This window comes from Cryptotermes secundus, unplaced genomic scaffold (assembly GCF_002891405.2).
Source record: "Cryptotermes secundus unplaced genomic scaffold, Csec_1.0 scaffold779, whole genome shotgun sequence".
Taxonomy (NCBI): domain Eukaryota; kingdom Metazoa; phylum Arthropoda; class Insecta; order Blattodea; family Kalotermitidae; genus Cryptotermes; species Cryptotermes secundus.
Window position 1 is genome coordinate 188983 of NW_019737096.1, and position 27027 is coordinate 216009.

Genomic DNA, 27027 nt, shown 5'->3' on the forward strand with positions numbered 1-27027 from the left:
TTACAGATATAGGGACATTAACGATCCCAAATTGAAACAAACTCGACAGACTATGAATTGTTTAGATGGTAGCATTCGGTCAATATTTCTCTTTTCGCTCCATGAAAAATTTATATGCTAAGCAGGCGGACGGTCGATAGCCTCCCCTAATGTCCCCACTGAGCGAGGGTTGAGATCAGTGTGGAATTTTCACTGTTAAGGGAGATCTGCATTAGTACAAGGGTTGTGTTGATTCACAGCAATAACGACATATGTTCGTCACTACTACCTCGTCAACAGGCTCTTTTGCTGCTATTCCTCCACTTCGCGGTCGAAATTCCGACGACAGCTTATATTATTACGGATTTCCTTTGATAAGTCTCCAATAGCGCGCAGGTTCTCAGCATCTAACCCACGAGCTCCAAGTCATGGTCCGTCTGTCATATGCCTCGCTGTTCTGCAAGAACTTGCTCAAGTTCCTGAAATTACCATATTTTTTTTTTCATCTTTCGCTCACCCGTGCAGTATAAAAGGAAAGTGAGTAATGCTATTTTTTTTCCCCACTGTCTCTACAGCCCCTTGGGCCTTGGCCTTTGATTTTCAGTTTCATGATCATTTTACAGACGGTAGGACCCATTGGACGAATGATCAGTCCATCGCAAGTCCTCTACCTAAACACAGGTCAACATAAACACAGAATAGACACATACGACACATACATATCCATGCCATGTGTGAGATTCGAACCCATGACCCCAGCTTCCGAGCGAACGAAGACAGGCAGCCTTAGGCCACACGGCTACCAAGAGCGGCGGTGTTTAAAATTAAAATGGAAAAAAAATAAATATTGTTGAGAGAGAAAAAAGTAATATTTAATTTATTAGAGGCGTATACCAGAGATTCTGACATTCGAGAGCATCTCAGGAACGTCTCCTTAACGAGTATGGAGACACGCCTGTTTTGCAGCTGTCCTTATTCATTGAGACTGGTAAGAAATTGCTGTTAGTATTGAACCAAAGACCCATCACTTGTCATCACAGAAAGTTGCGACCTCAACCTTATTCTTGGATTTTTCAATCTAGTTTACGTCTTCACGAGACGAAGATGCATATTCCTCCTTTCAGCTCTTAAATCGCTAAGAAAATATGTGAAATAATAAAGCGCGTTATAGGCGTAACATCTTCAGGCTAAAAAAAATTGTTGAAAGTGAGAATATTATGTTTAAGATGATAAATGAAGGGGGAAGGAGTAGTGAAATCTACTATTTGTCCACATTGCAGGCAAACCGAGAAGGAAAATCTGTAAAAGTGGATACTTTGTAGAGACTTCTAAGAAGGATACCGTCGCATGTTATCCTGCACATAATAACTCTGGATGCAGTAGGATCTGTCTAAGCATCACAAATGAAGAGGCATGCATCGAGGCGTGGAGGAAAGCGTAAGGTTAAGTAGGGTGAGTGCTGTCTTTCATGCTCCAACCGATTTGCTTTAGGGAAAGAGCATCTGTTCAGGACATGGTAAAGTAAGTAAGTAAAGGTATGTAAGATTTGAGGCTTTCACGGCGGTGACTATGAAGAAAGCAGTCTTCTGGGATTTGGTACCGTGTATATGTGGTGTTAACCGACGTTTCTGAGGAACGTATCGCCTCCATCTTCAGGGTAGAAGAAAAAATATATAAGAATCTGCAAGCAAAGAGACCGTGAGAACCGGTAAAAGCAGACACAGTCTGTTAACACCACATATACACGGTGCAAAATCCCAGAAGACTGCTTTCTTCAAGTAAAGGTATCCCTGTAACAGGCCGTGGAGGCTCATAGGGTTGTGAGACGTGAAGGGTCCCACATTATCTAGACAATCGGCTCATAGATGGAGGTAAGGTTGTCAGCCCTACACGCCGGCCGCCCTTTACCCACAAGAATATTCCTGGTACTCATTTCTGTTAAGAGGCTGAGCGGAGAGAATAATCAGACTTTTGGCCCATTATGTAGCTTAGAATAAATTCTTAATTAATACAGAATTTCAGTGCCTGAAAACAAATTCTACTGACCGTGCCAATACCAGTTACGGTACTGGTATGTATATTTTATGGTTAATTGTTTAATTCATCTACTGGACTCACAATTCTGTCAAGGTAAATATGTCGTGATTGATGCATTGCGTGACAGCACTTGTCGGCTTAATTGATGTTGGAAGTCATGATGATGATGACTACGTCGCTTCTTTGCTTGTGCTATTTAATGCTTAATTGTTCTCTTGGGACTCGTGGCGATGAATTACGAAGTTACGGAGAGCTGCAATGCATATTTTATGTTAGGTATAGCACAGTGACTCTCAACTAATGTTCCGAAGATTGGTGCTCTTCTGTAATATTTTAAGATTCACAAGTAAAAACTCAAGAAGATTACCGTGTACGAGGCTTGTAGTTCGGATGGAGGAAAGAAGAAATATTTATATAACTTTGTTGGGAAAACCTAGATGGTATGTTAAATATTATCTTAGAGAAATGAGGTTGAGGACGAAATCTTCGGTACAGGCAATTTTGAAATTTCGGGCGCACACACCACACATTTGAATGAATGTATAAAGGGTGGGCCTTCTTGGCCCTTGCGCCGCGACCACAGTGATCTATTGTGCCTTCCCTTCTGATTATACCCTCAACAATCCTGCGCTTCGAACAAAGCGTAGGCTTTTGTACGTGGGGACGTCGAAATAGTCACTTGGTTCCATAAAATATTGACCAAAATGACGCAATCTTAAATAAGCTAAGGCCTCTCATTCGCACAGGATATGTGTGGCTGTTTCATTTTCTTCTTGACACCTCTCACAAGTGGAACTATTACTTAGTCCCAGTTTGAAGAGGTGTCCTTTGAGGTGATAGTGTCCTGTAAGTAGCCCTACCACCCATCGTAGCCGGTTCCTGTTTAACTTCAATAGTTCCTTCGCTCTTTTAGTAGAGGGTCCTCGTACGAGTCCCTTTGCTTGCCTGAGTTCAATCGAGGATGAGGTGGGCAGGTCATGTAGAACGAATGGGGAAGACGAGGAATGCATATAGGATATCGGTGGGAAAGCCAGAAGGAAAGAGACCGCTGGGAAGATCAAGGCGCAAGTGGGTGGACAATATTAAAATAGATCGTAGAGAGATAGGATGGGATGGTATGGATTAGATTAATCTGGCTCAGGATAGGGACCAGTGGAGGTCTCTTGTGAGCGCGGTAATGAATTTTAATTTTAATGCTGGGAAATTGTTGAGTAGCTGCTCCTCAAGATGGGCTCAGCTCCGTAAGTAAGTCTAAACATCACCACATGAACGGACATAAGCATTAGCTCTTCACTGTCCCTGCGACGAGTGAACAACTCATGTCAGTCTTGCTCGCAATAAAATCACCATTGTTCACAGATTTTTCAGGCTAATGCCTGAGTTCTCCCTCAAAGGGGAGGGAAGAGTCATGGATCCATTAAATGGAAATGGTTGAGGATTATTCTAGGAGGACATACAACATTAATGACGGTTTTAATCAAGTCCTCACAGCAAGGATATAAAGCGGCACTTCAATATTGCAAAACTAGAATGGGCATGAAAGCGGCGTATTCCAGAAAAAAAAAAACTTAATATTAAGGGGTCTATCATTCAATGTCATATATAACATTGATACGCGTAACAATGGAACTGGCACGAATAATCGATAAACTGGAGGTTCCCATTTCGAGTATTCTGTAGTTGTAACGCGGCGCTAACCTCCTCGGTAATGTTTACAAACTTCCACGTGTTCATTCAAAGATTATGGTTCTATGAGAATGAAGAGAAAGAACTTATTTGAAATGCAGAAATTAATTTTTAAAGATGGTTCCGAATGAGAACACGGACGTAGGCGAAAAATGAAACAAAGGACAGAAATGAAAGGAGACACTGGCCAGAGGTATGGTAAAAATATTTAGCAGTGGCATGAACATGTGAAAAGAATCGGAGAACAAAGTTCGAATTATATTTTACTGACCACAACACTGAAGACGTGAGAAGAGGATTAATTGTACCTTCAGGATACAAGGAATTAATAAAGTGATAGCAGGAATGATTAGTTAAATCTTTGGTTATTTAACGGTTGTGTTTCAGCTGGTTTAGTTTTATAGGGCAAAATGAAAATATCTGTCGACTATAAGGTCTTGGCTAGACCGCGCCATAGCTCAAGCGGTTAGTCGCTGGCTTCCCACCGCGGCGGCTCGGGTTCGATCCCGGGTCTGGTCAAGTGGGATTTATGGTGGATAAAGTGGCGCTGGGGCAGGTTTTCTCCGAGTACTTCGGTTTCCCCTGCCAATCGTCATTCCACCAATTGCTCCACAATCACCCTCACCTATCATCTGGGGCTGGTACAATAGGCCAGATGTGGCAGCAGTACAAGGGACTTAGTCCCACCCCACCAGTAATAAGAAAACATAAGGTTTTGGCTTATTTAGCTATTTCTCTTTTTAATTATTTAGATCACAGCCTAATTTTTCAGTCTATTCCAAAGTCCCCATTGAGAGGTCGAATAAAATAGCGCTATGGACTATTAATTCGACGCCACAGAAACAACAGCGAATATATCGCAGGATCTTTAACAGAAAATAAGCTGGGTTCATTGATTGTATATGATCGGTCTAAAGGGAATGGTTACGTAATTTATGAAATTCCATGACAAAGTTTGAGTTTTGGTTGATATACTAACGATTCTTTGCCATTTGCTTTGGTTACATAAGGTGGAATGAGAGGATTACTATGAATACAGAATAGAGAAAATGTGAAGGGAAGTGGTCGTGAACTTTTTAAGGCCCTATCTTACCAAATTCCATAAGGAAACAGAGTCCGGATAGTCAGTCACGGGGTGAGACTTGCAGTCTCATTAGTATGAGGCTGGAGTGCTAATCACAATGCCATTGCAGTCTGAGTTTTTAGCAACGTTCTGTCCAAAATCTGAAAAATATACAAGTATATCAGTCTGTAAATCTGCCGGCGAAATCTACACATTAACTGAAGAAAGTAGTCTTCTGGGATGTGACGCCGTGTAGATATTGTGTTAACCGACGTTTCGGAGGAACGTATCGCCTCCATCTTCAGGGTTAACACAATATCTACTCGGCGCCACATACCAGAAGACTGCTTTCTTCACAGTCACCCTCGTGAAAACCTAATTATCTTATACACACGTTAACTATTTGCATAATAGATTTAGTTTGCTGTATTACAATACTCCCCATCCCCTTCTTTGCGCCCTTCTACAATTGACTTTTGTGCATAATTCTATAGGACATAATAACGAACATTAAGGAAACGGTACAGAAAATGTCTATGCTTAAGGTGCACCAACGATCTTGCAGGGTTCGCTAACAACGGGCTTGCCACTTTAACGCTAGGTGGAGAGGCCATGAGGCGTAATAAAGGATAATGAGAGAAGAAGAGGACGTGGCAGGTGTAATTATTGGTCCTACAGAAGTGAAACGCCATTCTCGCCAAATATTAGAAAAGGAAATTTCTGCCGGAATTGCGGTGACGTATGAGTGTAAAGATGTCATTGTCTCTCCACGGTGAATCACGCGAGTGTATCAGGTCCGACAGAAACACGCACCAAGCAGAGCAGATACTGTGGGCTTCCTAGTGGTGAAGTCATGTGTCTCACTCGTAAGTTAACACGTAACAGAGCCGTGCACATAGCTCGGGCGGTTACTCGCCGGCTTCCCGCCGCGGCGGCCAAACGTGGCGCTGGGGCAGGTTTTCTCGGAGTATTTCCGTTCCCCTGCCAATCTTCATTCCACCAACTTCTCCACAATCACCATTATCTATCATCTGGGGCTGGTACAATAGGCCAAACAGTGGCCGCAGTACCAAGTGGACTCATTCTCACCCCACTAAGAATAATACAAAAAATAACGCGCCTGCGCTGACAAGTACATTACCAATACTGAAAATCTGCGTTAATTATTTCTAACGGTGGTTTTGGTTTCGTTTCTTTTCCGTTCTTAATTTATTTAACGACTCTTTGATTCATATTGTGTAGAACGGCAGGTTGACTGGGAACGACAAATTCGAAGAATGTGAGGAGCGGTCGTGCCCTATTTTGAATTAATATTTCGACCTTGCCTGGAGGGACCTAGAAAACCATAAGAAAAAGGAATCAGAAAAGGCGGACTGAGGGCTCAGGTTAGAACGGCGTACCATTTGTACGCGGAGCAGGATTGTTTAACACTCTACCCAGTTCACTCGTCAGCGGAGTCCTACCGGCTGTCTAAGATTAAGAAACTAAAAAGAAACGAAGCGTTTCACGGATGCCTTATGCTCCAAGTGGGAGCAACAGGAATAAAGGATAGGACAGGACAGACAGATAGCATACATACTACCTTTAATCAGCTTCGATGCTGAAGCCATGTTGTGTACAGAGCACATAGTCTAAAGGGGCGTTCAAAAAATGATGACATACCAAATTCCTCTCGCTCACGGATGTTTGTGTTATCCTGTGGCTCGGCCGCGCCATAGCTCAAGCGGTTAGTCGCTGGCTTCCCACAGCGGCGGCCCGGGTTGGAACCCGGGTCTGGTCAAGTGGGATTTGTGGTGGACAAAGTGGTGCTGGGGGGGGGTTTCTCCGAGTACTTCGGTTTCCCCTGCCAATCTTCATTCCAACAAATTCTCCATCATCGTAATCACCCAAGGCAGGCTACAATAGGCCAATAAATGGCCGCTGTCCCAAGTGGACCCAGTTGGACTCCACGCATCACTACGCGAATTTTATTTCCTGTGACACTAGAAATTTTGATAGTACCATTTTTGTCCAAATATCCTATCAAATGTCAGAATAGAAAATGGGATGTTTCTCGAATACAATAGGCTAAGGCCCGTAAGGAAATTTAGAGTCTAGAAGATTAATTCATTTCAGGAAGCCTTTCCTTGTTGCTTTTTTTTTTACCAAAATAAATGTTATACTACCAGTGAACGCTGTTATTTAATACATTTTTACTTCGATATTCAGCAATGGAGTTTCAACTTCAAGATTATGAGGGTCGTTAAAATGTGAAGATGTTTACGAGTGGTGGGCTACACGGGGAGAAAGGAGGACTAGTGGTCCAATTCAAGGTAAGATGCCAACATTCGCGCCTCGGTCTGGAGAGCCCAGTCTCTGAACAAATATCCCATTGCTTCTGGGATATGAATGAGACATAGAGTCCACATGTTTGATGTGATAGGGCGATGGCACACCAAGGAAACTGGCAATGCCCTCTCCTCAATTTGCGCTGCTCCATTCAGTAACATGTGTCCAACTCTGGCTGATAAGAATTCTCGGAAACTGCAGTTGCATCGCAGTTGCCAATTTCCTTGGTGTGACCTCGCGCATAAAGATGAATGATTTGTACCTTATGTAGCGAGTCTCTACTAACTACAGCCGTTATTCTGCGCCGAATGAGATCAGAGAATTTACAGCGAACTGGAAATGACAGCAGAAGATGCGATCCCGATGCTTTTAAGGAAGAACTTAGGGTCAAAATCGCATATTCTGACATTCCAAATGTGTATACTCCGAATACAAGCTGCTCTCTTTACGACAGAGTTAACTTGCTCTGTGTAATAATAGTTATGCTGATGATGCTACACACTTATGCTACCTTATTCTCTACATCCATTATTCATGACAGAGCATGCGCAGAAGTAGACTGTGTCAGTAACTGAAAGCGACCATAGTGTAAATGGGGACACAAATACACCTAAAAACACGATTGTCAGTCAATGAACAGGTTTCAAGATGTCACTCAGAATGCTGTGGTCAAGACATTGAATGGAAAGCAGGCCCAGGCATACATATTCCGACTGGACGCTACAGGCGCTGCCAAAATCAAGATTACCCGTATTTCTTCAAGGGCAGCAGACATAATACACGTAATTAGAGAAACTAGGAATTTAGAAATGTACGCTTTCAACTTAGTATTGTTAGGCCTATTTATCTGTAATTAAAAGTAAAGTAAAAAGTAAAGACACTGATATATTGGGTTTTTGGACTTTATCCATCGTCCTGGTTTTTAAGATAACAAATAAAAACACGACGTTTCGGAAACTGGACCAGTGATTGAGGCTAGCTCTTTCTAACGGACCCAACAGAATAGGTGCCTTCCTTCACCTGAGAACGGAAACAGATCCAGTTTCCGAAACGTCGTGTTTTTATTTATCTTAAAAACCAGGACGATGGATAAAGTCCAAAAACCCAATATATCAGTGTCTTTACTTTTTACTTTACTTTTAATTANAAGGTATCCCCTTAACAGGCCTCGCAGGTCCACATGGTTGTGAGATGTTGAGGATCCCACATATTCTAGACAATCGGCTCACAGATGGCGGTAAGGTTCTCAACCTTACGCCCCGGCTGCCCTTTACCCCCAAGAATATTCCTGGTACTTATTTCTGTTAGAGGCTGAGTCGACACCAGGGCCATAGTGCGGTTGGAAGGATTAGATCAACTGAAAGACATCCACCTCATCGGGATTCGATCCCGCGACCTTCCTGCTTATGGCATAGTGTCTCAACCAACTACGCTACAGCGTGCCCCTTATTTATCAATACGTTATATAAGTATTAACAGCATCGTTATGAAACGTGGAAAAGGTAGGATATTTTGATAGGACAATTTTTTCGATATACTATCTATATTAAAATAAGATGTACGTTACCATCTAAGTGTATCTAGTTTATTTTCTTATGTTGATTTTTTTCACTGCCTCTTCCACCTCATTCAGAGCCCAGGCCTCTTATTCAGTTCAGTAATTAATTTTTCAACAGAAGGTAGGACCCCTTGGGCGAGTGATCAGCCCCATCACAAGGTCGCTGCCTAGACACAGGACAACACAAACGAACAAATTCAAAACAAACATCCATAATTTGAGTGGGATTCGAACCCTCGAACCCACGGTCCCAGCGTCCGAGCGTCCGTAGCCCTGCGAGTCGTAGGAGACGATGCCAAGGGAACCTAATGCCTGGGGTTATAACCAAGCCACCCTATTCCTAGGGGATAAAAATATGGGGACCTTGCCCTCCAGTTTGGGGAGTCTGGAATGGAATACAGTAAAATGTGGTCATGAGTCCCTCGGGAGTCTGACCTGAGAATGACTGGGCTGGCGAGGACCAGCAGCAATTGTAAAAGACAGACCCATTCTCTCATCAGAGAGGATGTTAGATAAGGACTGTGACCGCAAGTATTCAGCTGGAAAATAAAATTACTGTGTCGTGAGTCTCAAGGGGCTTGTCGCAAAGACGAACTGATTGTCGGTAAACCGCCAGACATAAAGTAACTCTGACTCTGGCTTGGCCGAGAGCAGTTCAGCTGAGTGAAGTGAAGTGGTTGGTTGCTGAGTGAGATAGCTCAGTTGAGGATTGTCAGTTGAGTTGAGATCTGCAACGGAGGCTGAAAAGAGCTGGCGCTGAAGTTGGGCTGACAGTTGCCAAGAGTTCAATTGCGGGGATATTCGCCGGACAGAAACGACGTGAGAGCGGGAAAATGAAGAACCTACACTGTTAGAAGCCGTTGCTAGGGAATGGCTGTTGAAGATACAGCGGGCTGGAAAATGGCTTAGCGGGTGCTGTGGTGATCTGCGAATTGTGGAGATCAGCAGTAGCATTGTAATTACTTGTAGTTCAGTGTGGTGTGTACAAGTGTGTCAATAAATCCAATATCTAATCAACACCCCGTCTATAGTCACACCCCCACATCGTGACTATATGTTGGTAAAGTCAGAGGATTACGATGGTATGGTTTATAAATTGGATGGAGGAATAATAAACAGTTACATATTTTTCTTCGAAATCATCCATTTGGAACACACAGATGAAAGTAAATGGGGAAAAGATATTATCAATATTTGTTTTAGAGATGAATGGAAATCATGTGCATTGGACTAACATGATTCATAACAGGACATAGTAGCTGTGCAGAACCTTCAGCCTGAAGTCTTGTAGCCAGCCTCAAAGCCAGAAAGTTAAGCGGGTAGGCCTATTTTAAGCAATTTTATGCTCTTTCTTTATTGCTAGTGGGGAGGGACTAAGTCCCTTGTACTGCGCCCTCTTCTGGCCTATTGTACCAGCCCGATGATAGGTGAGGGTGATTGTGGAGCAATTGGTGGAATGAAGATTGGCAGGAGAAACCGAAGTACTCGGAGAAAACCTGCCCCAGCGCCGCTTTGTCCGCCACAAATCCCACTTGACCAGAACCGGGATCGAACCCGGGCCGTCGCGGTGGGAAGGCAGCGACTAACCGCTTGAGCAATGGCGCGGCCCAAGTTTATGCTTAGTGATGATAAAATTACCTCTGAAACAACTAAACCATTCTCACTGCTAAGTTACGAATGCTCCCCCCCCACCCCCGAGGTAACTGTCTTTGCCATTAATTCAGCCTGCAGCAGCCGCACAAAGGCTCATCAACACCTCCCACAATAACGAACAGGTTAAACCGGGCTACTAGTATTTAGGTCTGACGCCATAGTACAGAGTAATTCTCGAAGAGCTGGCTGATACATAGTGGCTCAGGACATTCCTTATTATTATGTAACCCGAAGGCTCCTCTGCATCACTACAGAAGCCGACCACTGGAACCTATTCTGAGCCAGTTTCACTCCAGCTCACATTTCGCAAAATTTTTCTTTATAAAAAAATAATCTAATTCTATCATCTCAACTTCGATGTTTTTAAAGTGGTCTTTCCGTGAGGTTTTCGAACAAAAATTCTGTATTCCTTGCATCCCCATGTGTGTGGTAAATATTAGACAAATCTGAAAACCAGATGAGCTTTATTAAGCATATATGTCGCTCACGTAGTGTCCGTAAAGATCTGAATCCATCAAAATGAATGGAGAGGAAAATAGTTGAGGAAACACTGTGGAACGACTGCATAGAATAATTTTAAGCTAAGAACTATAATCTAGTATCTCTGGCGAGATCTGGTCCGTAGGGAGTAAATGAAATGCTCGAGTAGAACGGAGCGCCCTGCCAATCACGGAAGAAGGTAGCAAGTATGTGCATTCCAGCAGACAGGGGTGCAAGAGGGAAATTACATGTCTGTTGGAAATAGAGGCTTCTCCCAGTATTACTCAACACATAAATTCCTGAATCTCTGACACGTTGCTAGTGGCGCTGTTCATGGATTATTTAAAGACGATTGTTAACTGCACAGATATTCAGAGTGGAAAATATCTGCTTCCGAGGATGAATATCTGGGAACATCAGATGAGGACCTTCACTTTAGGCGAATAACACAATCTATCAGAAGCGTTTTGCACTGTTGTTGTTAGTGTTCATTTTGTTTTTAGCTGCTGTAACACAACAAACGAAACCTGTATGTTTAAACTTGCATACAGGCGTTCTGGAAATTAATAATTCTCAACAATTTGATGAAAGTATGAGAACAAACCACTATTAGCGAACATTAATATGAAGAATGACGCCTTCTGGGATGTGGCACCGTGTAGATATTGTGTTAACCGACGTTTCGGAGGAGCGTATCGCCTCCATCTTCAGGGTGTAAGAAATCCCCGAGCGATGAACTAACGTGAGCAGGTGGCTGCGGGTTTCTGTGGATGCGTTTGCCCATTTGGAACAAATATGATATGTATACAATTATTGTGTTTCTGGACATTATCCATCGTCCTGCTTTTTGTCTAAAACACCGTCCTGTTCTTTATTTAAAACACGTTTCGGAGTCTGGATTCTGTCTTCGGCTTCAAGTAAAACTTGTTCAGTTTGGCCAGATCGATAGAGCTAGTCCCTACTCAGTTGGGTCCAATCGATAGAGCTCTGTCGGTTGAGCCCAACTGAGTAAGTTTTACATGAAGACGGAGGCAGATACTGGGCCCAATCGATAGAGCTAGTCTAGCTAGGACTAGCTATATCGATTGGGCCCAACTGAGCAGATTTTACCTGAAGAAATAAAACTAGGACAATGGATAATGTCAAGAAACACATATTTGTATTAATATATCATTGTCACAAAATTTAAATCTTATAAAATGTATAAACTGTTTCATTTTATTGAGCAGAAAGAATTATGTGACAATATGTTCAACTTGGGCACAGCTGCTTTCTTTAGTTCCCTGTCTTTCTGTTTGGCTTCGGTCGAACAAAAATTAATTAAAGCAAATGACAACAATGTTGATTCTAGCGAATCAAAACAGTCGTTCTCAACCGTTTCTGATTATGGACAGGAAAAACAGCAGTAGGCTTCCCAACAAATCAGGCCTACATTACACGACACAATTAATTTCAATAAACGTTCTTCTTATGTAACTATATTTACGTAAGATATAACCGATTTCTCATGATACTGCAAACCTGTTATCATCACTTCACGCATATAAAATAGGCTTTTAAAATTTATGCAAAAGGGCGTATGAAATATTTTAAGTTACCACGTAAATCCAACACCTTGGTCTCCACCTTCTCATTTATGATTGGTGTAGCTCGACCGCCTCTATGGTCTAGTGGTCAGAGTTCCTCGCTACAGATCCAGAGGTCCGGGTTCGATTGCCGGTGCTACCAGATTTTTTTTCTGAGAAGTAGTGGGTCTAGAACGGGGTCCACTCAATTGAGGAGCTATTTCAAGGAAATAGCGACTCCGGTCTAGAAAATCGAAATTAACGGCCGTGGGGATTCGTTGCGCTGACCACGCGACACCCTCTATCCGCCAAAGTTGGTACTAAATTCGCCGACAAGCGACGGTCGCTAGGTCGGTACAGTTCGCTTGCGGACTAAAATCACAGAGTTTGTTGTTTGTTGTAGCTCCTCAGCCAAAACTCGTGACCGTCCCCCCCCTCCCCGCGTGTTGGGCCGAACATATCATCAAACACCGGAGAAGAGAGACAGGAAAATGTTTACATCAATATTATCTGGGACAAAGGACGGTGTCCAACATAATGCTAGTATCATGAATCAAGCATTGCCACAAACGTTTAAAGGATCAGAAATATGTCACTAATATTCGGAATAAACTATTGGTTGCTGAAGTTAAACAGAAAATGAAACGGTCGTTATTAGCAAAAAAATAACTTTCATTCTGTAAAGTATACGGGTAACTAGAATTCGGGGACCGTCATAATTTAACCACCATTTGATTAACTATGTACTATGATGATCGGAGGAACACACAGATACTCTCTACTGTGAGGCAGATTTCCTTGTAGAGCGTGTATATCCGTTGACGCTTTTCTTCCTGATCCCACCCCCTAAGTATAACTGTAGTATTCTTAACACCTGCAGCAAACACAGGACCTGCAGAAACAACAGTACAACGTCAACGCATGGCAGAACAACATAACATTTGGCGCATGTCGCGTGTAACTGATACGCCTTGTCGGTTTGCTGTCCCGCTGACAGCAGCCGAATTCTTCTGGACAAGACTGATATAAGCAGTCGCTGAGGTGAAGGACAGAACGGCATATGACAATGTCCGGGAAAACATTGTTATTGTTGTTGTTGTTATTGTTATTGTTATTATTATAACCTGGACCGCCTCTGTGGTCTAGTTGTCAAAGTTCCTGCCTACAGATCCAGAGGTCCTGGGTTCGATTCCCGGCGCTACTAGATTTTCTGAGAGGTAGTGGGTCTGGAACGGGGTCCACTCAGCCTCGTGAGGATAATTGAGGAGCTATTTCAAGGAAATTGCGGCTGCTGTCTAGAAAACTGAAATTAATGGCCATGGGGAAACGTCGCGCTAACCACGCGACACCCTCTATCCGCAAAATTTGGCACTAACTTCGTCGACAAGCGGCGGTCGCTCGGTCGATATGGTTCGCTTGCGGACTACAAGCCACGGAGTTTGTTTTTGTTTATTATTATAACATGCGATAGCTCAGTCGGTATAGTGACTATGCTGCAGGCTGGATAAAGGGGGTTCGAGTCCAGACAGAAGCAACAAAATTTTCTTCTCTCTATAGTATCCAGAGCCAGTCTTAAAACTACAGTGAAAGGAAAGTAGGCGGTTAGTTATTTCCAGAAAACTTGTTCTTCATGTATTTCTCTGTTTTGTTCATGTCTGTTTACGTCTACTGTAGCAATATATTTTTATTTTTTCGGTGTCTCCTTCTAATTGGCTTTTAGCTGCTGTCAAGTCCTTTAACAAATTCAACGATATTAACTGAATTGTTGCTGTTGATGTTGTTGGAGGACAATTGAGGGCACTGCGCAAAAGGGTAAAGAAATACTTTTGGTGTGAAGCAATTAAATAAGTAATTAAACTTTACACGCTACCCTCTGCCAGTCGGTAAAATAGTATTTCTACTGTTCTTAGAGTGAAGAATTTATACGTTCCCTCATATCAGCAACTCCGCGGTGTAAAGTAATATTTCGGACCGCACAAAAAGCAGGCTGATAATCTACCCTATTTGGTGTACTAAACAAAGTTTAAGTTATCTTGTTAAATATTAACTAAATCTAAGATAAAATTTTAGAGAGGAATTTAATCCTTAGCTATACTTGCACTTCTTGGGAAATTTTATTAAATTTACTGACACGTAAAAGCATGCTTTCCTACTCGCATTAAAAGTGCGTCTCTCGTTTCTCTTTTATGCGTCCGTTGTTAATATAGAAGGAAAATCCTGAAACTAATTTTTCATCGAAGCTTCTTCATGAACAAGTTTATCTGATTTTCTTCGCAACTGGGGGTATTTCTGTACGTACCTTGCCAAGACAAACTTTTCCTGTCTACCCAGTCAATTATTTCGTGCTCAACTTTTATATTACGCTACAATGTGCAAATTTTAAGATACGCGATTCTACTGAATATTCCTACAGTTGAAAACTTTAGAAACTTAACACAAAAGAGTGAGCCCAGACAACATATCGGTTAATAACAGAGTAAAAGGTTTCTCCAAACTGTGAGACGCACATTCCTCAGATGATTTCAGACGATAGGTCAGGTCACCAATTTTTAAGGTGTTTCCTCTTTCAAATTTAGTTATTAAAATGACTCCCCACCGATAGTGTCTCCACTTTATCGTGGTGGTGGGGTTTAAGTGCTCCTGAGAGCTCTGCCGGAGGTAACGTAGCTACTGGTAGGGTCACCCATGCCGGGCAGGTCAAGGGGTAGGAGCCAGACGAACAGGGATATCCTGGTCCTCCAGGTTGGGGGTTGAGCGTGAGGCTAACAACCTCACACTGTAAACACTAAACAATCAGCCTCGGATGGATGAAATGAACGGAGATGGACATCAGCGAAGAAGCCGAGATGGTTTGAGGATGTGCATCATGATCTCCGTAAAATGGAAGTGAAAGGATCCGGAGGAAAGACGAAGAATAGAGAAGAATGGACGTAGATTGTTCAGGAGGCCAAAGCTCACCCTGAGCTGCAGCGCCGAGGGGAAGGAATTAAGGTGACTGGCTATAGACTGAAGGAAGGATTTCCTTTCCAGATAGGGCCAGCAGTCTGAGGTCCTTCTAGGCTCCTGGAGTATTTTACGTTGCGGTTAACTCTGAAGAGTGAAGCTGGGCATACAAGCTCCAGCGACTACAGTGGTCAAGATATACGAAGTTTCAATTCCGTGTCCACTGTACGCCTCCACATGGCCAGATGCTTGTTTACAGGGACAGACTTGCCGTTTCATATTTTCATCTGTTTCAAATTATTCCTTTCTTGCCCACTAAACGGTGGGACACGCGGTAGTGTAGGTGGTTGAAGCACTATGCTACAAGACGGAAGGTAGCTAGTTCGATTCCCGATGAGACGATCGGATTTTTCAATTGACCTAATTTTTCCAGCCGCACTATGTCCCTGGGGTCAACTCATTCTCTAACAGAAATGAGTACCAGGAATATTTTTTGGAGGTAAAGGGCGGCCGATGCGTAAACTTTGGCTTCTGATAGCTCTATTGGCCTTCACGGCTTGTTACAGAGATAGCTTTATTTTACCTGCCCATTAAATGTAAATAAACCAGAAGTCATCACATTTGGCAATAATGGCTGATTAGGTGGCATTTCTGCTTTGTGTTCGGGAGTACGGTTTACAAACCTTAACCCGGGGATCGGCTATAGTCGTTTATTCAGACCCTCGAGGCGAAATCCACAGACAATACCTCGAAGTATGCGAGCTAGAAATCGTATTTATAGGAAAACCTACATAAGTTTTTATCTCGTGAACTACACGAACACTGCAAATGTTCTGACAAGCATAACATGCTATAAACACATGTACAGGGCTCTTCACTTAACACTTCTTGGCACGACAACAAGATTCAAGCATAGGATTCCTATAACGTGCGACATAGGATTGACATATGATAGGATTTTGTATATATTGTCACTTGTATTAGTGACTATGAGACGGGGATTGGATCGGCGGTTNAGCCTCTTCACTTAACACTTCTTGGCACGACAACAATATTCAAGCATAGGATTCCTATAACGTGCGACATAGGATTTACATATGATAGGATTTTGTATATGTCACTTGTATTAGTGACTATGAGACGGGGATTGGATCGGCGGTTCGATTTATTGGTTATTCACTAGTCGTATCTAAGGATTACTGTAATTATAACACATATAAATTCTTCTATATCTACTTGCACTAGTCGTTGCTAGGCAACAGATCTCAACTACGGCTAAGCCTTGACAATGTTTTCACTATCCGTTTCCTCACAACGGGATTTACACAGGAACTATAAAAGTCTCATTGAATCGCACGCTCCCAATACCACTGTACTACAGCACACATGAAGTTTTCACATGCCGACTTCTAATTCCTCTTCAACTGAACTGCTATATGCTGTTTTATTATATTCTCATTCTCTAGACTAAATTCATCTGAGCTACAACAAATCCTCTTTATATAGGCTCCGCATGGACCACATAGAAAACACCGCTTCCTCTATTGTTGCATGATGCCTCTGTTGGGGTAACCACGTGATCGCTACTTAGCTACGTTGCCTGCTGCCTAGCAACAGACTACATTCTTCCTATTGTTGAGCGCGCGTATTTCGGGAATGGCCTAGAGATGAACGACCTTCTATTACTGTGTGCACGTCGGTCGTGCTTTGAGCAAATTCGTCACATTACCGTAAAAAAAATATATTCGTATAAATAAACAAAATTAAGTGTTCAACTAGANCTTTATATAGGCTCCGCATGGACCACATAGAAAACACCGCTTCCTCTGTTGTTGCATGATGCCTCTGTTGGGGTAACCACGTGATCGCTACTTAGCTACGTTGCCTGCTGCCTAGCAACAGACTACATTCTTCCTATTGTTGAGCGCACGTATTTCGGGAATGGCCTAGATATGGACGTACTTCTATTATTGCATGCACGTCGGTCGTGGGGTGTTTACCGAGCCGCTGCCTAGCAATGCTTTCAGCGAATTCGTCACATTACCGTAAAAAATATATTCGTATAAATAAACAAAATTAAGTGTTCAACTAGCGGTCTGAGGTCACAAAATGAGAGCCCTTTCCCGTATAACATGTTATTCCGTAACTTATACGTTATAGGGCAGACACAGGTGTCTAAGAAATTACCTGCATATTCTGCAAAATCTGGAGATGCGTTATCGTCACCAAAGCAGACTCAGTCCCTCTGTAACCTATGTCTGTTAGATCTTTGAATGGACCCGGACTCGCATGGGTTTGTGTCCGCACCAACTTGCTTTACGGAATCAGAAGATGAACAGTAATATCGGCGACTATTTTCAGACGTACAGGGTGTAGTATATAAACACTGAGACACACTTGTGTATTTCATGTATTCATTTTATATACTTATAATACTTAAATTAAAATGTAAAATACCCGTTAATTACGTACTACGCCATGAATATGAATTGGGGAGTGGAGGTATTGTTCCGCAAGCCTTGACCTCGGCAATAGTTGAAGGTGAACGGTCAGCTTCACGCCCCGACCGCGTTACCACCTGGGAAGAAAGTTCCTATACTCATTTCATATTAGGCTGGATGGGCCTAGAAGCCGGTCTAGATAATATGGAGAACATAAATAGTATATTTTGTCCCTATCGATATCGAACCTCGGCCATCCAGCCAGTTCGTCGCTATACGGACTGAGATTAAAGAATGAAAAGTTCTATATTCTGGGGTGTAAAACCGTGTATCATATTTTTGCTTGCTCCTGTCTTCATGTTGGTTACTTCCTTCGTTCAATTTTTAACCCTGAAGATGATAGCAATATATTTCTCCGGAACGTCGGTTGGATATCCAACGGACTCCACGGTGTTGTATCTCAGAAAACATAACTCTTCATAACTACCACTGTGAGAACCTCAAATCCAATGTATGTAGAGCAAGGGTTAAAGCTTTCCTTCCTCTGTCCCTGCACACGTTTGTGGAGCGACGTTTAGACGGGAGACTGTTGCGTTTAGTGACAGCCTACTGCTTAGAGCCCCCTTACAGCCGCCAGTTCTCGGGATGGGAATACGTCAGACCAATTAACATGCAGACTACCCGCGACACACCTGCAGTACAGGACGGGCTACTTATGGGTGCGCGGCGGCTTGTTGTGTCCAGCAAGTCGTTAATCAGAGGCAGAATTTGCATTTCGCAGATCCTCGGTCCATTAAGCTCTGTCGATTCTTCTGGTCCAACGCGCAGGTGACCTCTGTATCGTAGTCATTACTTCCGCCTCCGGTCGTGGCACGACCTGTTATTGGTTAGAGCACGCTGCAACATTGCCGTGCATGACGGGACGGGGCTAGCAAATGATCAGAGCAACCGCTGCTGTTCTCCGGGACACGCAGTAGCGTAGTTGCTTGAGGCCCTGTGATACAAGGCGGAAGGTTGCACGTTCGATTCCTGATGAGGTCATTGGATTTTTCAATTTCCCTAATCCTTCCAGCCGCAATATGGCCTTTGGTTCGACTCAGCCTCTAGCAGCAATGAGTAGCAGGAATGTTTCTGGGGGTAAAAGGCGGTCGGCGCGTAAGGCTGCATCACCACAATCTGTGAGCTGGTTGTCTGGAATATGTGAGAGCCTCAACATCTCACAACCCTATACGCCTCCAAGGCCTGTTACAGGGATAGCTTTATGTTTTCCTTATTGCGGTTCTCCAGATCAAGAATAATTTCTATATACTTCATAAACAAGGAGATCTGAAGTTAATGAGGAGGTTAATATGTGGAATTATTCTGGAATGTAATACCGTGAATACTGAAACAACACTTTATTTTGGGACGTTGTACATATTAACGAGTCTACACAGGATCACCTCCCAGAACACAATATTTATATTTATGTATTTGTAGTTTGTTTAACGACTCTCTCAGTAACTGAGACTAGTCCTGTATCGGGTCAAATTATTGGATAACGTGGATAATAGACTGGAAAGAACCACGTAAAAACCTCAAAGAGGACAGCCAGTACTCCAGCCAGGATTCGAACCGAGTACCTCCCGGACACAGATTAATCTTTATACGAGAGTTCCTCGTATGAAATAATACTTATATAAAATTATTTTTATCTAAGCCTATTACAATTCGGAAAATTTTGTTTCTTCCAAGTATTTTGAACAGAGAATCAGTCTAAAATATCATTGTTGCTTTTAACATTATTCCCTTGGAAAAATATTTAAACATCACGTACATGCTTTTACTAGTAGTTTTTCTCTTGACGCCAACACCACTTAGGCCTTCAAATGACCTGTCATCTCTGATCAGACAAAGAAGTAAATTAAACTTTTACAGAATCCATGAGTGTGGGGCCTAATATACAGAACAACACGACCTTCACGCAGGGCGCAAAACCCGTTAAGAATTTCACAATTTTCTCTTCACCGTCAGATCTGCGGGACTCAGAGAGCTTTGTGCTGAATTAGCCCATAGGACTTGAAGGCAGCTGAAGCCTGGTTGTGACCAGAGATTTCCATTTAGAGCTGAGGTCTCAAAATGCCTGGAATTTTATCTTCGTCACCCTGCATGCTTTCATGGCACGGTGCTTAGCCACAGGGGCAAATTTACTTCATGTGATTAATTGTCCTATATCCTACTTCTGTACGAGTAATAAACGTATATCTCCATTAGCGAAACGTAATTGTCACACCTCATGTCCTGTCCGTGTGAGTGTGTATCCCATACATCACAGCGAAATCTCCGGCTTTATCGCCACCGATAGCCATCTCCGTAACCATGGCCATCAACTTCACGAGGTGTGGCCAAAAGCCGTGGAGAGAGAGGTCAGACGGGACGTAACGGTGTGACGAGTTCCCGTAAGAAGTGATAAGATTCCTGCTTCCTACTCATGAGGTTCACGACTAGGTTTTCGACGGAGATATCAGTTATTGTGAGGATTACGGCGATTTCCCCCAGTCCACAGTACTTACCAATAGGTCACAACCACCTCCGCCCCACTTTATTACCAGCTTCTTGTTTCATCATTTCTCCTCGACGCTACATAACCTTTACTTTCTTTTTCCTTTAACGCTACAGCCCCAATTTGGGCCTTGGCCTACCTCAATGAAACTCTCCGTTTTACTTCGGTTTACTAAATCTTAGGCATTCGGTAGGACTCCTTGGGCGGGTGATCAGCTAGTCGCAAGGCCACTACCTGTACACAAACAAAGAAAATTGCGCACACACAAACACTAAACATCCATGCCCTGAATGGGATTCGAACCCACGATCCCGGCTTCCGAACGTGCGAAGACAGTGCATGCTTTAGACCGCTCGGCTACCGTGACCGGTACATAATCTTAAGCTGAAGAAACGTATAAAATGAGACATGGACAGACATGAACTCCCCATGCTGAGTCCAGCACTAGAACGTATACAACTGAATAAATGGCATGCAGTTTCTACTCTAGAAGTAACTGTGTCGAGTACCGGCCTGAATATCTGCTCTCCTGAATGAAGGTGTTTGTAGTTATCGGTCTCTCCAGGCAAATGCACATACAGGTATTATCATAGTTCCATAAAATGTTTCAAATCCTTTTCTCTATCGTCTTTTACAGTTCATGATATATACGCATTCTCTCGGTTCGTGGAAAAGCTGACAGTCTGGTTAGTGATCTGCTAGCAGCATGTCCACAATATAATTTCTTCTTGATTCAGAAAGCCCTAATGCAGCAAACTGCGCTTTAGTTCATATATTCAGAAACTGACCGTTCTTTTGGCACTAATTTTGATTCATTCCCTGAAAAGATTCTTGTTTAAGCTATATTCTTATTATTTCGTTTTACGAAGAAATACATTTTTACGTCATCTCAGAATTTCAGGGGAAGCCGACCAATAAGCAATAAGGTAAAATTGTCCCTATAATTAATTAAGCACCACACCACTGAGAATAATGGGAAGTGGAAATATGACTCCATGCATTCTTCATCTCGACACTAAGTTCAAGCGAGCGGTCACCTTCATGCAACGGCTGGTTTTCCGGTGGAAATGAGCCCCCCGTACCCATTCAATATATGGCGGGTTGTGACTAGGGAAGATCTGGACCCAGGGGTGAAGATATAATCTGTGCCCCTCAGTAATCGAACCCAATTCTCCCATCGTCCAACTCGTAGTCTAATCGCTATACAGGATCAGCCAAACCGGCTGTACCAATGGATAAGCAGCTACAAATATAAGTAACCGTAACCAACCATATTATATTTAATCCATTTTGAAAATAATTACAAAATAACCATGAAAATATTACTGCCTTCAAATATAGACATCATTTTTGTTAAAAGTGAGTAGGCCTGGGCTGTATCAATAGTTTCTACTGGTTCTAATGATGGATTATTGTGAACACAACAATGAAATATGTGGTTCTACAAAACGTCACAATGTGTTGATCAGTTAGGAAATTACAGGTATAAACTTTTCAAGGAAGTCCCTGTGCCATGTAGTAAGCTAAGTAAGATGGCACAACCTGTGCCCTCGCCAACCCAAGTGGCTTAAATTTCCTGTTCCGGCTTGACACTAACTAACCTAGTGAGGATCACAATTTCGAGCTTCTGCTGTTTATTTTCCGTGCTGTATGAGTGACTGTTTTGCGGAAGTTGACAATGGGGCCACCCAGCCGTAGACTTCCGGTACACCCAACAGTTATAGGAGGGACCCACCTGGTATGTGCTTCCGGTAAAAGCATACACTTATTTTGCAATCCTCTAAATGAACTTTGTCCCCTCTTTTCGAAGAGAACCGCTGCGACATATGGGACCGTTTCCTTCAATTCTCCACAGAATATTCCATTAGCACAAGAAATATAAATTCTTAAATCTCGTTCCATATTCTGAATTCCTGAATACAAGTTGTTTCCAAATCTTTTGGAATGTTCTTAAAGTAATCGTAAAGGTACGTGAGATTAGAAAATTTCATGGCCGTTACTGTCTTCTGGGATTTGACGTTGAGTACTTTGCTGAATGTTAACCGACCTTCAGGAGACGGGTTTGCCTCCGTCTTCAGGGTAGAAGAGCGTGCAAAAGAGATTGAAATTATGCAGAAAGATAAAGTTATCCCTGTAACAGGCCATGAAGGCCCATAGGGTTGTGAGAGGTTGAGGCTCCCACATCTTCTAGAAAATCGGCTCACAGATGGCGGTATGGTTGTCAGCTTTACGAGCCAGTCACCCTTTACCATCCAGGAAGATGCCTGGTACTCAGTGTTACGAGGCTGAGTCGACCCCAAGACAATAGTGCATCTGGTAAATTAGGTAAATTGAAAAGAAATCCACCTCATCAGGATTCGAACCCGCGATCTTCCGGCTTGTAGCATAGTGCCTCAACCAACTACGCTACCGCGTACACCGGCAATCATGCAGGAAAGGAAAATTCCCGGAATAGCAACGCTTGGCGTACTGACAGGAACCAGGGGAAAGTTCAAGAAATTGGAGGATCTGGTAAGTTTCTTTTTGCCAGAGTAAAAAAGTAAAGGTTCCCTCTAACAGGTCATGGAAGCTCATAGGGTTGTGAGACGTTAAGGGTCCCACATTATCTAGACAATGGGGTCACAGATGGCGGTAAGGTTGTCAGCCTTATGCGCCGGCCGCGCTTTATCCGCAGGAAGAGATGCAAGAAAATGATTCTGAGTAACCAATGTATGGTACAGGGAAGTCAGGAGAGACAAAGAAAAGAAACTGACTGAAAAGGAACTGCAGAGTTGCTGGAAAGGACGACAAAAACGCTACGTACATATAACAGCCTTGCTTCTGGTCTCCAGATAGCGTCTCCTTACCAAACAGACTAATTAATAACGTCCACTTACGAGATCTTTCTCGAACAGTCGACAAACGAGTTTCAATTTATTAACCCAAAGAACTGTCACCGTCTTTACAGATGTAGACAATGAACCTTTAGTGAGTTCAGTTCACATTTCACAAAATACATCTCTAAAATCTTCAGTACTCACATTCGCCTCAGGTCTTTCAAGTAATAGTTTACAACGATTTTCATTATAAATTACTCGTATTATGTGAATTTTTATCCGCCCTCTGTACTCAAGATTTCTCTAATAATGAAGAAAAATGCATCAGACGGCTTTGCGTTATTCAGTATTGACAGGATAATCAGAATTTGGAACTCGTTCTCTCTTCCCACTACATGTACATATACATATACACTATATGTACACTATACACATATACTATACATATACTACGTAGGTACGATACCTTACGTTTACCTCCACAGCGGAGTTCGAATTTAATTTCTGGAAACATATTTTTATAACACAGCACTTGACATGTTTGGCCGATCCATTTCTTTAAGAGTAATTATATAATATTTTGCATATACTTGATAACAATCGGCTTAAAATTTTTCTCTTTTCATATTCTACCTAAGACGCCCAAAGTTTATCTGTTGTCTAGTAACGGTGTGAAATTGGATATTTCGGTCTACCAGAAGAATGACAGACTACGCGTTTTGAGAAGAAAACGCGCTGAGAAAAATATATGGCCACAAGACAGATGAAACAAAAGCGAAATCGGGAATTGTACTCTTTACCTGATATTATTAGGACGATTAAGCTGGGAAGAGTGAGATGAACGGAAGATGTAGCATGCACGGGCGACTTGTGCAATACTTACACAGTTGTAGTTACAGAGTTGTAGTCTGCAAACCCAACGGCAAAGGAGGCTTATCTTGAGACTTGCACACACGAGTATGTACGACTGTAATATAAAATGTCTCTTGGTCAGAACAGGCTGGTTTTAACGGTATCACTTTAGGTGCTAGGATCGAATCTCGGCCAGGACATCTATCCTGCCAAGTTTCTCGTAGTTCTTCCTTAGTCATCCTGGGGAAACTCTGAGACAGTATCTCAGACCATGACCGCTTCCTTCCAGATCCTTTCCAATTCATCATTCATATATCGTCCTACAATTCGAAGCTATAAGCTGTAATATTGCCGGTCACGGTAGCTGAGCGGTCTAAGGCATGCACTGTCTTTGCTCGTTCGGAAGCCGGGATCGTGGGTTCGAATCCCACTCAGGGCATGGATGTTTGGTATGTGTGTTTTTCTGCGTTTGTGTACAGGTATAGGCCTTGCGACGAGCCGATCACCCGCCCAAGGAGTCCTACCGAATGTTTAAGATCTAGTAAACCCGAAGTGAAACGGAGAAGTTCATGGAGGTGGGCCCACTGTGGCTGTAGTGCCAAGGAAAAAAAAAAAGCTGTAATATTCAAAGCATTTCAAAATTATTCACTAAAACTGTCTCTTTGAGAAACAGGGTGTGACATGTGAATTCGATTCCGCTAGAGCGTCCGCTGTCTGTTCTGAAAACGTCAATAAAGTTTTGGGTTCTATAAAAGCGAGAAATATTTAACTAGCTTATTAACTATATAAGTTTCAAGGAAAACCTAAAGTAATAGGTCAGCTCTCTCTGTAAGTGCGTTGATGGTCGCACCATAGCTTAAGCGGTTAGTCGCAGGCTTCCCACCTCGGCGTCTCGTGTTCGTTCCCAGGTTAGGTCATGTGGGATTTGTGTTGGACGAAGTGGCACTGGGTCAGGATTTTTCAGAGTACGTTGGTTTCCCCTGCAAATTCTCATTCCACTGACTGGCTCCACTTTCACCTTCATCTATAATCAGGGCCTCGTACAATAGGCCAAAGGGTGGCCGACGTTCAAAGTGGACTCAGTCTCACCCCACCCGAAGAAAAACACATGCTGATGCATAATTTAAGCCCCTGAAATGTGGCCTTCTATATTTCTGACACGGTTCTTATACTGATGAGAGTTCAGTAGATCTTTCTGTAACTCACGTGGTATACTCGCATTTCGGCCAATAGCACAAGTCTTATTCGCAGCCGAAGAGAGCTTACATAATATATGCGGCGAGAAACCTCGGCGCAGAATAAATATAACTTTGTATAAAACTGTTCCTTCCTGTCCTTCCTGTCTGTCAGCTTGAATTCGTATACTGTAACTTTCAAAAGACTTTGGATGAAGTCATCGAACTTGTAATCAGAATGTAAGATTTGAGGTTTTCACGGTGGTGACTGTGAATAAATACGTCTTCTTGGATGTGGGGCCGTGTATTGTGTTAAGCGACGTTTCGGAGGAACGTATCGCCTCCATCTTCAGGATAAAAAAAGAAAATCCGGGAGCGATGAACCAGCGTGAGAAGGTGCTGACAGTGTCATCACGCAGTAAGAGACAATTGAGGAAATTACACAAGGAGGAGCTTAAGAAATTTAAATAAGATCTAAAATTTTGTGACGATGGTGTATTGTACAAATATTATGTTTTTGGATATTATCCATCGTCTTGTCTTTATCTAAAAACCGTCCAGTTTATTTTTCAAAACACAACGGACGATAGGGACTAGCTCTATGATTGGGCCCAACTGAGTAGGCTTTCCCTGAAGACGGAGACAGAATCCAGTCTCCGAAATGTTGTGTTTTGAAAAACAAACAGGACGGTTTTTAGATAAAGAGAAGACGATGGATGATGTCCAAAAACATACTATTTTTATTGAGAAGTTTATGTTTTCAAGTAATACTGTTACGGAGAATAAATCATTTTGATTTGATCTGAAATCACAATAAGAGGAAACTACTTGGAAGATGTGGCCGCAGTTGGGAGAACATTCTTAAAATGGTCCAAGAGAAATGAGCAGCTCGGTAGAAGTCACTGGCGGGCTGTCATGAATCTATTGATGAACGTCCGGTTTCAATAAGACGGAATTTATCGACCAGCTGGTAACTATCAAGTGGCCAATGAAAATCAGCTAATTATATCTCCAAAGAGTTCAGCCTGGAGAGGCTGTGCCAGGGAATGTAGGGAGATTCGACGGCAGAAGAGTGTCACAGTGTGAGAAGCTGATAGAGACGTTAGCCTCAACACACAGATTCCGCTGCTCCGAAGTTCGCCGGGATTTAGTGTTGCTACAGGTAACTCACGCAGCTTACATTCCTGGTAAACCAGGCTCTACAATGATGCATTACGATTAGATCAATCGCTACAAGACACCAAACGAGAAATCGAACATAAACTTGTAATTTCCTTTGCCCAAAAATACGTTTTAACATTTCCTCCACACGCCGATAATAGTAGCCGCGCGGTCTACGGCATGAACAGTCTTCGCCGGCTAGAACACTGGTATCATAAGTTCGAATCCCACTGGAGGCATAGATATCTGTATACGTTTATCCTGTGTTTGTGTTGTTCTGTGTGTACGTAGAGGCCCTATGACGGGCTGATGATCCATCCAAGAAGTCCTATCGACTGGGTATAGATTAAGAAACTTGAAAAAGCGGCCCAATATCCGCAAGGGCTGTAGAGCCATAGACAGATTTCCTCCACACCATAAAGAGCAAAAATATATTACTTATGCTACGAATACTAATGGCCATACTGCTATCATCTGGTTTCCTTGTATACTGATTTAGCCTCACTCTCCCTTTATTACAAGTTAATTATTTTAAGTTCTGTGATTTTTTTTGTATACGCTTTATGACGACACTCGAAAATCTGAACACTTTAAGAACTGTAAGATTTGAGGTTTTCACGGCGGTGACTATGAAGAAAGCAGTCTTCTGGGATGTGACACCGAGCAGATGTAGTATTAACCGACGTTTCGGAGGAACGTATCGCCTCCATCTTCAGGGTAGAAGGAAAAATAAGAAATCCGCAAGCGA

General features: G+C 42.7%; 1 protein-coding gene across 3 annotated transcripts in view; it reads right to left on the bottom strand.

Annotated features, from left to right (window-relative positions):
• LOC111870193 (calcium-activated chloride channel regulator 1) overlaps positions 1–27027 on the bottom strand; it is a 471960-nt gene that overhangs the window by 182486 nt on the left and 262447 nt on the right. The gene's annotated exons all lie outside the window — the stretch shown is intronic.